A 16,600-nucleotide genomic window follows, 5' to 3' on the forward strand; every position below is an offset into this window, starting at 1 on the left:
TAACCGTTCAACAGGTTAATATTATGTCAATATATCAAATAAGTATGCATTTACGGTGTTTTGGACTGTATTTGAGAGCACTTGGGTTTATTTTAGCTTGAATCTTTGTATGGGATCTCTACAAGTTACAGTCATAGAATATTTATGATCGTGTGACCCTATAGCGTAAGTTTATGTCGCGGATCCTCTTGGGAAATGAAAGAATTAAAATTTTCAATGGAATGCTAAAATTTTCGTTTTTTTTTTTTAATCTTAAACAGCGCTTATAGCGCAAAAACACAAACATACAATATGTATATTACGGAAGTTATTTTTTAATTAAAAATCATATACGGTGTACAGATATAAACTTAAGCATTATTAGTACTAATGTAGTTATAATAAATAATTGTTTGTTTGAATTCTTTTTACACGAAACCTACAGAATCGATATGAGAATTTCAAATCACTTTACAACTCATAAAAACTTTATACTAAACGATTCTCGGGTGGTTTAAATACTGCTTCAGGGGACCGGTAAAACATAATCACAAACGCCCAGAAACCAAACAACAGTCTGACTTATACAAACATTTGCCTACGAATTCGTAGCCGCGACAGCTTGTGTAATAGCCAGTTGTTATAACCACTGCGCCAAAGCGTTATCATATTCGTGATAATATTTATGTTCACTTAAAATAACTCTAAATACGAACTAAAACAAACACATCGACAAAACAACAATGAAATACATGTTTATTTATTAGCTTTATTCAAATAAACAGTGTAAAAGCAAATGCGGTTTTATATGTGTTTTATGGTGAAATACTAATCTTGATGTATTCTTGTTTTATGGTAATTGATACATACCTACGATAAAAGTCGGTTGACCCATTTTTACGTTCTCGATAGACTGTAAAATATTCGGATGATCAGACAAGGCTGAAAAAGTTTTATGATCCATAACACAGCTAGGTAGATACGAAGACGCTGAAGTTAGAAATACAATAAATTGAAATAAAAAATATTCTTAATAAGCTATCACTTCTGATGGATGCCTACGATTATCACGGTGCGGATCTTTGGTTACTAAAATTTTACAAAATGTGTCGCTATTACTTAAATTAAAGATATTTATTACTTATTCAAACACTGCAAGTTGTAATAATATAAAAACAGCAATAACGAAGTATTGTTTTTAATTTTTTTTTTTTACTAAACGTTTATTATTCTGTAAATATCAACGAAACTATTTTGAGTATTAACTGTTACTATCTGTGGCTACCAAAATAAACACTTCACACTCACACTCAACCACATTCAAATTCATAACAAATTCACAACAAACAATTTACTCAAAAGCAAAAGCATTGAGATAATTAAGGGCTGTGTTCATATATGTAGATATTATTTGACCTTTCAGGTAATCTTTTATTTATTCAAAATTATTTTTGGCTAAAATACTCTCACTCACTCACTGAGACTATAGATTATATATATATTAATACGTGAAGCAAAAACTTTGTACCCCTTTTTACGATAATTGCGCGGACGGACGAGTATGACTTATAGTTTATATAGAGAAGGAGTACAGAATGCTATTTTTTTTTAATTATGAATAAAAATATATTAAATCAATAAAAAAAACATTACACACACTACAATATTTTTGACACACACACGCATGGTATACTCTTTTGTTTATTGTCAGTCTGTAGTAACATTGAAAAAATTTAAAAAAGGTTCTTTATTTTCATATTTTTTTTAGGTTTTCTTTAATTCAAATTTTTAATTATGGTCGAATTTCGCCCTCTGGGCGACCACTAGTATAAATAAATCAACGTGTCACTGATCGTGCACATTTTATGTAATGTGTATGTTATGTAATATTTTACGCTCCTCCGCTTGACCACTCAAGTGAACATTAAGCCACTGCTACATTAGAATTGTCACACACATACTTATACATATAATCGATGTTTGACCAGCGTCAATGCTGATTAAAAAAACTAATAGCAAGCTACCAGATATGGAATGAGATTAAGTGCGTATTAATCATTAAGTCAGTTTATCCCGAAAAGGGACTATAGAGTTCTAGTTGTTTGATCGAGAATATCGGTTGTAATCTTAGAATATTTTTTTTGCAAATGGTGTAAGGAAGACAATGTCAACATAATGAAGGAAAATTTGATATTTTATTAGCGAATACACATATGATATGATATGATACAAATCATAGTTCACTATTTAATCATTTCAATACAAATCGAATCTAACTATTGATTGTTATTGCTTTAATCCTCTGAGTCTTAGCGAAACCTTTTATTGCTTAAATTACTTACTTAATAATCTTACAAATATTTTAAAAGTTTTTCGAAAAATCGGTTCGATATTACACTCTTTCTTAACCGACTTCCAAAAAAGGAGGAGGTTCTCAATTCGATTGTATTTTTTTATGTATGTTACTTCAGAACTTTTGACTGGCTAGACCGATTTCGATAAATTTTATTTTAATTGAAAGGTGGTACGTGTCATTTGGTCCCATTTAAATTTATTTGAGATCTAACTACTACTTTTTGAGTTATATCTAATAACGCGTATTTACTTGACTATTTTTTCGTCGAACTACATTGTATTACTTGTTACGATGTAATTGAAGTCGATTTTTTTTTCGTTTGCGATCAAACACAATTATATACCAGTATCGTGTTCGTGACAAACAAGGGCACGGTCTTCTATGATAAGCTGTTACCGTACCGCTTAAAAACATCTGCGAAGTCGGTATTGCAAGCACATTGCTGACCCATTCTCCACCCAGAAGCTCTAACCGCCTTACTCACCACAGGAACACAACACTTAACTGCAGCTGTGATCTTCTGTAAAGTTAAGGTACGTTCCTAGTCGAGCTGATTCGGATTTGAACAAAATATTTTCTGATGGGGTACCACAATAGTAGAGATTATCATAAAAATCTCATCAATCAATTCTTTTTCTTTTTAATATTAGTAAAGAGCCTTTGTAAAAAGCATTCGCGTTGTACCCGGAAACCCTTTAAAACGTTTCCTAACATCCTCCGGATGCCCCTCAAATTATGAGTCCGGCCCTACGATTACTCAACAATCTATACTAATATCACATCGTATTATCAATCATAAAAGTGTTTTAATAATTCGACAAATTACATACCAATTGTAGAAACTAACTAGTAAACACGTATTTCTTAGAAAATTTAATACCTAAGTAATTAAAGGTATCTCAGAATATTCTATAAAAAATAGACAAACACAAAATAACTTTATATTATTGTACAAGGTATAATTACTATGTAATATTGTATTTATTTCATTAGAAATATAAGAGGAAAGATTGTATTTACAACTCCCTCCCTCCCTCTCAACTTCCTTTCGCCTCGCTGGATCACACTTTTCGTAACGCTCTCGTCACGCACTCACCAGCTTACTCCCCAAGTCAAGCGTCTTTCTCTATATTATATTAGTATCATCACGCAACGAACTATGATTAATTTTATAATGAAGCAATTATAAACATCAACGTGTAAAGTAACACCGGATGTCATGTCAATAATTAACACAAATACTAATCCATAATACACTACAGCAATAGTTTACCGACAAAGCAAACGAACGCCTAAACAATCTCATGATATTAACATAAAAATTAATGAAATACACAGCTTGAATAATTTAATAAAACGGCATTCTCGCACGGTACTGTTGCCTTCGTGCATACGATATTTTATTCAAACTTAGGCTAATGTCTTATTAACGGTGATAGCGGCAGCGGAAGCGATTACTATATACTACTATAGCTGACTCGGTAAACGTTGTCTTTCCGCTAAACGCTATTTAAAAATAGGGGTTGGTGGTAAAAGGGTGAAAATTTAGGGTTGTGTGTATTTTTCAACGCCAAATCAAATTAAAATAAATAATAAATAATTTATCTAAAAAATAAAAAAAGGGGTGGACTACCCTTAACATTTAGGGGGATGAAAAGTAGATGTTGTTCGATTTTCAGACGTATCCAATATGCACACAAAATTTCATGAGAATCGGTCAAGCCGTTTCGGAGGAGTTTAACTACAAACAGCACGACACGAGAATTTTATATATTAGATGTTATTCATGTACAATTTTAGGTATAATTCGACTTATAAATACGGTTACTTGATTTGACTTTTGTAGTTAAATCGCTTGATTAAAAGTTACTTTACATATACTACACTTATTTGTCATTGAACCGCACATTAGTTTTGCGCTGTAACAAAAAAAATAGTTTTAAAAAGATAATATTCTTCGTGTGGATTAATTTTTACAATCCCCTGATGTCGGAGTTACAACATATTATTATCAGCTCCATGTAGATGTATCTTGCAAAGAAAGTTTTTTTTTTATAGAAGAGGGGGCAAACGGCAAAATTGGCAAAATTGGCTCACCTGGTGGTAAGTGAAAACAACATCGATAGACACCCGCTACATCAGAGGATTAACAGGTGCGTTGCCGGCCTTTCAAATAATAATATGCTCTTCTTTTGAAGGTCCCTAAGTCGTATAGGTTCACAAATACCGTAGGTGGCAGCAGGTTTTTAAGAAACTGTTAATTAACATTATTTTTCAAGTATCAAACTGAGTTAGTGCCATGTATTACGTGGTATTTTGATGCCAAGTAATCAAACCGCAACTATTTCAAAAAGAATCACGCGTTCCTGAATTAAGTTTATTTCAGATTATAATTATAGTTTTAAATAAATATTATTATAACAAAGCGTTGAAGATTTGGTTTGAATTAGTTTATAAATTTCTTTTAATGAAATAAATTTACTCATATTATTACAAAATATAACACGAAAAGTCGCAGTTTCGAAGCAATAACCATAAACCATAAACAAATCTAGCCACAAAATAAACATCGATGCTTGAGAATATTTTTTTATGCGATTTAAATTGAGCCTGTTTGATCTCTGTTAGAAGTGTATGGAAGAAATAAGTTAAAGACCACAAGAGTGCAAATTAAAACATGTGCGTGAAAAAATGGATTTAATATATTATTAAATATAATGTATATTTTTCTATCTCTAATTGTCGTCCTATTAAATTTAAAATAAATTATTTGAAAAATTCTATTGGAGACTAATTTTTTTTGACATAAAAAAAAGACTAATTTAAAATATTACGGTTTAATGAATATAACTTTGTTGACATCGGTTTTAGTTTAATGATAACCTTTGTGTATTGAACCCATTTATTGAGCAAGCAGGAATACTAGCTTATTTTATATTTTGATGTTCTTATATTAAAAAAAGGTTATACTAAAAGATTTCGTGTTTAGGGAAATAAGTATGAGGGGCTTTCGTTAGGTTGTCGTAAATCCGATGTGGTCAAAACAATTCTTTTCGCATTTTTTTATTCGTCTGATGCTCGTAGTAAACAGCATTAATACTGATTTATATATGCTACAGTTTAATAAACAAGTATATAATTGCAACATAGTAAAGCAATCAAAGTTATTTCCGGACATATATCAAAAGTATATTAAATACGAAATTAAACATGCAAGATGGAATGATATTATAAAAGCTACGCAATAAAACTTCTGACTATAAAAAGTTATTGGCTTTCGGATCAGATAGTCGCCTATTTTAGTAACAATCACTGGTCGGTTGATATCGAACAATTTGGCCACACAGCAGACTAATGCAATTTACCGAACACTGCCAAATGCGCATTGCAACCCCTGTATGCTGTCTCTATCGCACTAATGCGAAATGTTCATTTCGTCCTACTTACACGTGTTCTCACCCCTTACGTGTCTAATTTTGATCATGCGTTACTATAGCAACAGCCCAAAACAACGCCATTACGAAATCCATTAATAATTGACCTTCCTCACATCACTAAATTGGTAGACTTCGCTAAAATTGAGATGAAATTGCACATAATCGAAGATCAATTAACGTTGGTCCAATTCCGGTCGGACTTGGGACCCACAGTACTTCTTGATTGCTGCAAATTAAACGTTAAATAAACGGACTAAAGACCAATTTTCTTTTAATTAATGACTTCAGAAAAGGGACAGGTTACCCGGAGATTTGGGGGAATTTGTTCTACTTTCGGTGTAATATTTTTTAATGGCGTTTTAAGAAGGGTTAGCGTCATTTTCTGTACCATAAAAATATTCAAGCTAACTCTCAAGAAAACTCTAATTCTATTTATTATATCTATTATGAATCTAAGTTTTTGCCGTAAAAATCAACATTTACATAAAAAAGCACGTTCCTCTATTCAGACGTCATCAAACAAATTGGTTCGTTTTCCCCTACTTTAAAATGGGGATGAAAGTGAAAAATATAAAGTGTTCGCTGCACCAAATATCACGGCTATGAAGACATTTGTCGACTGCACTTCACACACAATAGACGGAACCTTCACATTGAAGTTAAAAGTGTGCGTGAGTCGTGAAAATCAATTCACTGTACAACAAAAACATAAGCTGTATTGAGAAGGGTGGCACCCCAGACAGGGGCGAAGATGCAGTCAAATCGACTGTTTCCATTGAACTTTTAGTACCAACAGGTGAATTTGACAATTACGTGAGTACCTATCTATCTGGAGGTAAAATAACTTCTTACGTAATAACATAGAACTTCTTTATATTACTTTTTTTTATAGTGTGTACTTGATCTGTTTTCTAAATAACTTATAAATATAATGTCTTCTTCTACATATATAAAAATGAAGGGTTGTCTGTAGGTCCTTTATAGAATCGTAAATTAAGCATTTGATAATGTCGTGATCTTCAGCAAAGTGTTGTGCATGAGCCCAGAAAGGTTTCTGAGTTAGTAAGACCAAAAAATAATAATAAAAAAACCGTAGCAACGCGTGCAGGGTACAACTACTACCAAAAAAATAAGTTACAAGTTTAATATAATTATATGCTCGCAAAGGAAAATAAAACCTACTTCAATTACATCGACAAGTGTTACAACGTAGGTAGCAGAAAAAATTAAGTAAATACGCGACATGCATCAGCTTTCGATTAAAATAAGATATTTTAAAATCGGTATATACAGTGAGAAGATATTCGAATAGTACATATGACACGTACAACTTTCGATTTAAAAAAACATCGAAATCGGTCCAGCCAATCAAAAGTTCTCCTTCCTAACCTCTTCCTTATTTAAGAAAGAAGTAAGAAACTATTATTATAAGTTATAAGTTGTAGCGAATCTCGTATTTGTCATATTGGCTAAGCATTGGATTTTTATATGAGGCGTTTATTTATGTTTCAATTTTATAGACCGGCGTTAAACAAATATGCTATTTGTCACAAATTTTTCAAATTAATTTTCTTTTAAATACGCTCGAACGACTAAACCTAAAAAAAGTACATGAAAGAACTTGAATGGCTCTCAAAGCATTTTGACAAATAAAAATGGGTAATTAGTTTTTTGGTAAATTAATCGTTTACGACAAATTTATAGCCGTGCCGTATAATCCTTTGGACACATGCAGTACAGGACATGACCCACTTCTTACAAATGCCCGATAAGCACGAACTTTTCATACTTAAGACTTAAAGTATCTTTAAAAAATTTGATACAGCTAAAATTATAGTCACAAAAAAGTGTAAGGGATTCTTTTATTGCGGATAAAACGTCCTTACATTAAAATGGAAACTTACTTGAAATGTAACATAATCCATAACAGACGTATGGCGCATAATAATCTTAAATGTCAGACTGTGCATTGTGCAAACTTCTGCATGGCCAGCAATTTCATAATCGATAGCTTGACCAGAAAAAAGTATTTTTAAATCGATTTTACTAATGTTCAATTTGAGTTTTAGTGTAAGTTTTGTCTTTTCTAGATGACAAGAAAAATAACTACGCAAAATTAGATGCGTATATAAGCTGTGGACATGGGACCCTAACGTAACTTTTGAATTTCAGAACTTGCTCCCCTCTAAAGCTTTTCAACAGCGCAGTAACATTACAATAGACAACAAGACAACGTTTTACCGCTGTGTCACGTGACGCTTTTAGTCCTTTGATTTGCGTAATTTAGGCAAATGTTTGACTCAGAAACAGATTAAATAATTTAAAAGTAAATTAAGTTCAATAACCTTGCCTAGACGTAAACATTTTACGATTAAGAAAATTAAAAAAATAATAATGAAGTTTGTTCTTTTTAATTTGGTCTTAAATGTGTCATCATTTCACAACAATCGCGTTGTAAATCTTTCTCTTTTGCTCGTATTTCACTGCAATAATATGCATTTGTCGTTGTAAACAACATAAATCCACTGAATTTGTGATATGTATTGCATTATTAAGGCGAGTGCAGATTTACTTTCGCTATTTGCATTAAATATTCAACAAACATCTTCACGAGAACGGACTTTTGGGACATTAGGGACTTCGTTAAGGTAGAATAAATTCAATTTAAAGTGATAAATGGAAAGGAAGCACACTCATATAGTTTTAAAAATGTTATCTTCAAAGTAATAGTAAATAAATTACTGAAATTATCAATTAGTATATTTCTTAATTTAAACATTTTCGTACATCCTTGTTATTGCATAAATAAATATTCTTTTATTTTATTTAATTACTTTTTTAAATAAACAAGCTTAGATGTATGAACTATTATTAATCTTTCATTCAAAGTGAGTGCTGTAAATGCGTCGGATTAATTAAAGTGTAGCAACATTATTGTTTACCTCTGCGTGATTAATGACTACAATTATTTTTACTCCAAAATAATAGAAACAGATTCAATTAATGGATCGTACAAATTATTTAAAAACTAGCTGATTTTTTTTTGTGAATACTTCGTTTTTTTTATTTTATTTTATAAAAAAATACTTGTGTTGATGACAAAGAAAAGTATAAACCAATTTAAGGCAGTCGTTCAAAAGTTATGCACGTACTTTTGGCGATTTCTTTTTATTTATATCGATAAACAAAATCGTTTATACTTAATGTTTTATTTCAGACTATATTTTCTCTCCGTTTCAATATTTTTAGCCTGATTAAGCGATCACTAACGCTGTACGATGTGTGTACACAGCTTTGCAACGACAATGATTAATGGATTCCACCGTCTCTATTTGAGGTTGAAGAAAAATTTATTTCTGATCTCGTTAGTTTTGTTCGTTTAAAATACAATTAAACTTTACGATTTATGACGTATTGAGATTGATGATCTTTTTAATTTTTAATTGCTTTGTATTTGTTAGAATACAAATTTAAAAAGTGTTATACGAAGTACTGATATCATACGAGTTAGGATGTAGTAGAAAATATTTTTTATAATTCAGCAATACTTTACCACTTCTTTTTTAATATAATTGAATTTTACGTGAGCGAAGCCGCTGGCAACAGCTAATATATTATACTTATGCGTGAAAATTAATAATTTTGTTAATAATTTATACTTTATGCGTGAAATGCAAACCACAAACGATATAAAAAAATTTAATGAGGATACAACTATACAACTGTCGTTAGTTGCTGTTGACTTTTAAGTTTAACACACATATCATGTTCAAATACTTTAGATAAACAAATATTATGTTCAAAATGTTTAGAAATGTTTCTATCTAAAGTTTCTATGAAATTGGTTATAAAATACGTATTGCGCTATAAAACTCAAAACATTTTACGAATATTTAAAGAGTCATTAAGCCTTTATGAATAATGTATTCTTCGCTCGAAGCTCGCAGATACTCCTTACGATCTGTATCTTTCCATGTTAACATGTTTAAACTACCATAACATAATCACGTATATGTGTAAATTATGGTTAACTCTCCTCTACGACATTTTATTGTTACCACGTAGAAAGTTCATTATTATCTCATTTCAACTTCTATAATATGTCATAAAGCTTTTATAAACATAAACAGAACATCTATCTATAAATGTAAATATTTAGTAAATAACGACCAAAATGTACCTAACCTATTATTTACTAAAACCTAGATTTCAGACGTATAATAAATTATACGCATCCATATACTTACATAAGTAAAAGTAAAGTAGAAAGGCTCGTGTAACGTGAATAAATATTAACTTAATCTGTTGCACTAAGCCTTCTACTGATTCCAATACAAGAAAATGTTTATTCAATAATAATATTATATACAGGATTACCTATACAACAAGTAAAGAGAAAGACTTTCAACTGCAATCAGGATTATATAATCACGGTCACTAGAGATCGTAATTTATATATTTATAGCTGTGTGTTCAACCAGGCATTTTATATTTTCACTTCAAAGATTGAAGACAACCTTTTTTCTCTATTTATAGTCCGGTCAAAATAGACATTTCAAATCGCAAAAACTCCGACAGAGCTGAATTTTGCTAGAGACTTTGAGTACACCAGTAGAAATAAATTAGGTACCAAAAGTCCCCATCGAGTCCAACAAAAGTTATTCACGGTCAAAGGTCAAAGTTTACTCAAAAAATATCTTAATATATATAAATCTCGTGTCACAATGTTTGTCCTCAATGGACTCCTAAACTACTTAACCGATTTTAGTCAAATTTGCACACCGTGTGCAGTTTGATCAAACTTAAAAGATAGGCTATATTTTATTTTGATATATTATGTTATTATTATATTTCAGAAAAAAATAAGGTGATATGAAGTTCGCCAGGTCAGCTAGTAGTATAATAAGTTTTATCGAAAATATAGTCCAGACAAAAATGTTAGATCATAAAATGATCTACAAAATTGATCTTACCACTATTTATCAAACAACACATTCATAATTCCTAACACATCACGATTCAAAAAGTTGAAGGTTTTAGTTACATTTTACATTTCCACTCCACCTGTGTACTTGGCGCTTTTCTTGACGTGATTTCCTCGGTTGGCCTACTCAACGATCTGTTACGACGGAGTTTTATAATGGAATATTATAGGAAAAATTATTGTATTTAGTGCATGATGACATTAATATACATAGTTTATTTATTTAAACTGTAGTTCTGATTAAATTGTGAATATTTTAATCTGATCACTATTTTATGTCAAATTTTTCTGGACTATTATTTATTTAAGAAGACTTAATTAAATATACTTTTATAATCACTGAATTCTTTTACTTTACTTGTAGAATAGATTATTATTTTACTTTAACACAGTTTCGTAATGCTAAGTTCTGGCAAGAAACTCAATAGTTTAAACCTTATTAATCGTGTTATATAATCGTAAGTTATATAATAGTAAGGTAAGCTATGTTAATTTTTATATATTTTATTTCACTTTTTATTATTACATATTTCATTTTAATCAACTACAACATTTAATATTACGCTTCACGCTTCAGCTTGTAATGTCCCACTGCTTGGCCTTTTTCCCCACGTAGGAGAAAGATCTTATTTATTTATTTATTTACACTTTCGCACACTAATACAAGGTTTTAACAGCATAACAAATGATATATAAAAATAGAATTTGCATCAGTTGCAACAGGTGGCCTTATCGCTAATACAGCGATCTCTTCCAGGCAACCTTTGGGCAGAGGACTAAATAAGAAGTGTGGGATGGGGTGCAAAAATGTTATATAACATACATATAAACATGTTATAGCCACAAACGTACATGTACACCAAATACATTTACTTACATATACATAATACTAACTTACATATACATACATTCAGATATATACATACATATACATACACATACATACACATAAATATACACACACATACTCATACATACACAAACACATATATATCAATAATAATTTAGATCTTAATCCACCACGCTGCTCCAATGCATATATTCCCTACTAATTACTACTGAGTAACTATTGCTATCAGGTGTACGTGATAATACCGACCGACCGATCGACGGCTTAACGTGCTTTCCGAGGCACAGTGGGGAGGCCCACAGACTGCACAAACATCCAGACCACGGCAATTATCTCTATGGCCAACACAAATGTTTTTAAAAAGTTTGTTGTAGAAAAAATCTTTTATGTAACTGTAAATTTTTACAAAATGGCATACAACGAGTTCAAACTTCAGTAAAACTCAAACTTCAGTGCACGTTATCAGTTGAAAAGTTGGCAATGATCCAGAAGAAATACCTTTGACGATATTCGTTCTATTTCTCAGAATACGCTAGAAATGTCCGACTAGAGTTATTATTATTTTTTTCAGTTTTTTAACAAGTTTTAAATATATTTTCATATATTATGTCTATTACTACGGAGTGATGTAAATATTTTGACATTTAGTTATGCTTTTATATCTCGAAAAACATTTGTTCTTTATTTTGAAACTATCTTTGATTTTAGACAGTTTTAACTCTTCATTCTTTTGTTTTAAAACTTTTAAATGTTTTATACTGTTTTGGAGACATTAAAAATACAGTTTGATATCAAATTTCAATATATACGGAATTAAATTCTTCGCTTTTGTTAAAATACTAGACGACCTGTGCGCTGTCACTTGAGTTGTCGTTTATAGCCTCAGTTGAATGAATTATATCGCATCCTAAAACAAAAAGGTCTGATAGAACTAGAAAATTGTGCACTAGATAAATAAAACCTATTCTTTTGCTTCACAACATTTACATATATAGATAAAAATGTAGATATAAAATTAAAGTATGTGTCTAAAAAACTAAAATTTTCTATTATTTAATTACCAATTTTATTTTTTATTAAGGCAAGCATTTTAATATTGAAATACCTTCATAAATATCTAGATTTATTTAAAATCATTCAGAACAAAAATATTTATACAAATAAAAAACCGTCTAGAGCGGGAATCAAACTCACTGACTATAAACTTTTGACACTTTCGTCACCACTAAACTAGAATGATCTCTTACACGTTAGGTGTCGTCAAAAGGGTAAAAAATACAACTTCAAAGAAAAGACGACAAGCAAAAGACGCTAATGACCTTTTAACTAAGCGTCGAAATATGACTTTTTCAATATTTCCCGCTCTGTTTGTGAGATTCATTTATCATTGTAAGTGTATCTTCACATTTCTAACGTCAAGAAACGAGGTCATAAGTTCAAATCATTGCTTTATTCATGACCACATATGACGTTTTGTTTTTTTTTTTTCTTATTTGTCACTATCTGTTATGATGTGTGCATGCGTTTGTGTTTTTGCAATTAAATATAGGTGATATAATTAAAATTGATATTTTTTAAACTGCTAGTATACATGTTGATACGTAAACATCTTTTACTTTTGTTCTTAGGATATTTATTTTTATTTTATAACCATTAGTTACATTTTATTTATAAAAACAATCATCATTACAGCCTATACAGTCCACTGCTGGACATAGGCCTCCACAAGTTTACGCCAAAAATAACGTGAACTCATGTGTTTTGCCCATAGTCACCACGCTGGGCAGGCGGGTTGGTGACCGCAGTACTGGCTTTGTCGCAGGTGGTAGTAAAACTGTGTTATCCCTTAGTCGCCTCTTACGAGACTCACGGGATGAGAGGTGGTGGCTATATTCTTTACTACCGTAACCACACAGCAGACAAGAAAAGATAATTTTGAACCACTGATTATTACATTTTATATTTAGCTATACTGAAACAATGTTCGGTATCTACTAAATTTTAAATCACAAAATGTCTCTAATTCAACATAATATTAACCAATATTTACCTCTCAGTATTATACTCTATTATATAATATCGGAATTATGAAACTAACTCATAATAGAAAGGTAATTGATAATAAGACATCCCGTCCACACATCTGTGATACTATTGTACTCCACTACAAAAGAGCCCTTGCGCTTTTTTATTCAATTTAAACGCAGCTAAATCATATTCACACGCATTTATAGATCGTATGTATTTGACATAGAAACGAAAGTTATTTGAATATTTAAGGAACATTTATTGTAGTGCGTATATAAAAAATTTAATCCCTCAACGACAAATTGAAATTGTGTCGCGTATTCGTATCGGATGAATATCGTTCATTCGTTGCGTATTATAAAAATATTTTCGAACAGATGCATTTGTATATGGATATAATTTCGGATTAAGAATGTGGGGTGGTTTTGTTAATCTGGCTTAGATAACTCCTCGTATTGGTAATTTAAAGCCGATATATATATATATGGCTACAATGTCTATTATGGAAATTAATTACATGAAAGTAGCAGCTTAAGAAAAGATATTAACCAAATATCAAAGAGCAAATGCGAGGCTAGCAGAGACACTTTATATATAATTGTCTATATTACAAACCTTCCCGCTAACACCATACACGAAAGCAGTTTTAAAGACAGGAGTTTAATGAGGACACGAAGTCGAGAATCAAAAAAGTACGGCATCCCTTACCTAGGAATCTTATGTAAATATGTACCTATTATAGATGGTGAATCAATTTCGATACCTTTTTCGGATGTTAAAACCGCTATATATCTGTATATATGCGAGTAGGAGACGTAGAAAGTCGTTAAATTTGATATCTTTGTACAAGAAATCTTTGGTAATAACTGATATGGCAAAATTTCTAATGAGCGCGTTTTTAAAAGGAATCCATTGGTTTCACTAGTATCAAACGCCACAAATGAATTCACACCGGTCGCATTCTTTTTATGATATAAAAATATACACAAAGGTAGGCCCTAGAGCTGATAGCATAAAAAAACACGATGGTCCAAAATAGACCTGGTGGCGGATTACCATTCCAAAGTGAATACCAAGGCCTGGAATAAAATCAAACGAGAACTCAAAACCAAACGTGATGACGATCATAAAGGAAAACAAGAAAACAGAAACGTGACGTTCCAAAATAGACCAATCAATGTGCCAAGAGGTGTCTACATAATACTATTCTGAAACAAAGGCATGAGCCTGGAGTGAAATCAAACGTGTAACTTAAGAGGAAACATTGTTCTAGTATAAATTTTAATATATAGATTATTTGCTACTAGGAATTTCTTATGTCACTAGACGAAACGAAATGACGACGAATTTCCTCTATCTAATCTAGGTAATTTAATAGCTTAAGTGAAATTTGAATTATCTGGCTAGATTCAGATCTATTTAAACTAGTTTAGGCTAAATTCAACATTATATATCAATAAAATTAACATTACTTAATTATTTAAAAAAAATTAATCCTTAAATATTATTTGCATTGTTCAGTTTTGGTGAATTACTATGATATGAAACGAAATGAAAAATTAATAAATAATAATAAATAAATATTTACACAATACACACACGGTCGTCTGTTCCTAAAGTAAGCAACTTAATGCTTGTGTTATAGGTTACAGCCAACTGGTATACAGCTACATATTTTTTTTTCGATAAACATACTTATAAATAATACATATATAAATATACAAATAAATATTTATATTACACCCAGACTCGGGGTGGGAATCGAACCCACAACCCTCGGAGCAGAAAGCAGGGTCACTACAAACTGCGCCAACGGGCTAGTCAATATAGTAATTTATTGAAAAAATCATTTTCTTAACATAATATGAAGAGTAAGCATATCATTAATATTTTTAAATAATCGGAGGTTTAATGTTAAAACTAATTATAGTTAAATATAAAAACAACCAGCCGTAAAATAACTATTAAAATTTATTATATTTAATATTTAAAACTAAACTTACTAAGAAAGCAAACTAACTTCACTTAATGTAAATAAAATACAGATCAAATTTAAAAAAAAAACTCACAAACCGTTTTATTACTCGTACATAACACAAAAAAATCTAAAATTGGTAGTTCAAAGTAAAATTTATGCATAAAGGAAATTTAACGTTATAATAAATTGTCATTACCTATAAGACCTCGGGCTCCACAAAGTACAAAAGCCAAGAACATCAAACCTCCGAGCACATATCGCGTTCGAGACGCCTTCACCATTTTTCTAAACTCACATCCTTCAAAAACATCGTTCACCAAAACTAAGCCGAAACTTTAAACCGAGTACACCTTAAGCCGCATATTAATTACAAACAACAATATTATCCCATTATCAACCGAGAAATGGGTCAATGACCCTTCATGTTATTTTTTTTTAACCTGTAATTGGATTTAAGGTTAACGTAAAAGAATACGCGCGTGTATTATACGCCAGAGTGCAGTACACCCTCCCCGTTTGACGGCTAAAGCGGTACTAAAAGCAATGTTACATCAAATGAGCTTCGTGCGAAAAGCGAGACCGTAGTCGCCGTAGCGGCGTAGCGTTTTAGGAAAATCCGACTCACATTGATCGAGTTTTCTTTACAAATTAAATCATTTAATTATTAAAATAGCAATTACTTATGTAAGTAGAGTATACTTAACACGTTGAACGCCAGACCAAAAACCATGTTTAGTCCAGTGGGCCGCGACGGACACCATGTGACTGCCATTATATTGGGTCCAAGAGGCCGTGTCGGACACCATGTGTCCGCATGCCCTCGATCACTTCAGAAGCCTCTAGGGAGCCGACAGACAGTGTTTCGACTGTTTTTACTAAGGCAAGTGACCCGCGCGGCCTCACAGTGCAATAAGGCCACATAGCACAAAAAAAAAAATCGAAAACACTTTGAATTTATAGGCTTTTTAACAAATTGTTTCCAAAAATG

General features: G+C 31.2%; 1 long non-coding RNA gene across 1 annotated transcript; it reads right to left on the reverse strand.

Moving 5' to 3' along the window:
- Positions 1–670: 670 nt before the first annotated feature.
- On the reverse strand, positions 671–16,600 carry LOC123669084. Its single transcript, XR_006745685.1, has 3 exons — positions 16,312–16,600; positions 11,110–11,113; positions 671–681 (listed from the first exon to the last, which is right to left on the reverse strand). It is a non-coding gene; the product is annotated as an uncharacterized LOC123669084 (long non-coding RNA).

This window comes from Melitaea cinxia, chromosome 3 (assembly GCF_905220565.1).
Source record: "Melitaea cinxia chromosome 3, ilMelCinx1.1, whole genome shotgun sequence".
Classification (NCBI taxonomy): domain Eukaryota; kingdom Metazoa; phylum Arthropoda; class Insecta; order Lepidoptera; family Nymphalidae; genus Melitaea; species Melitaea cinxia.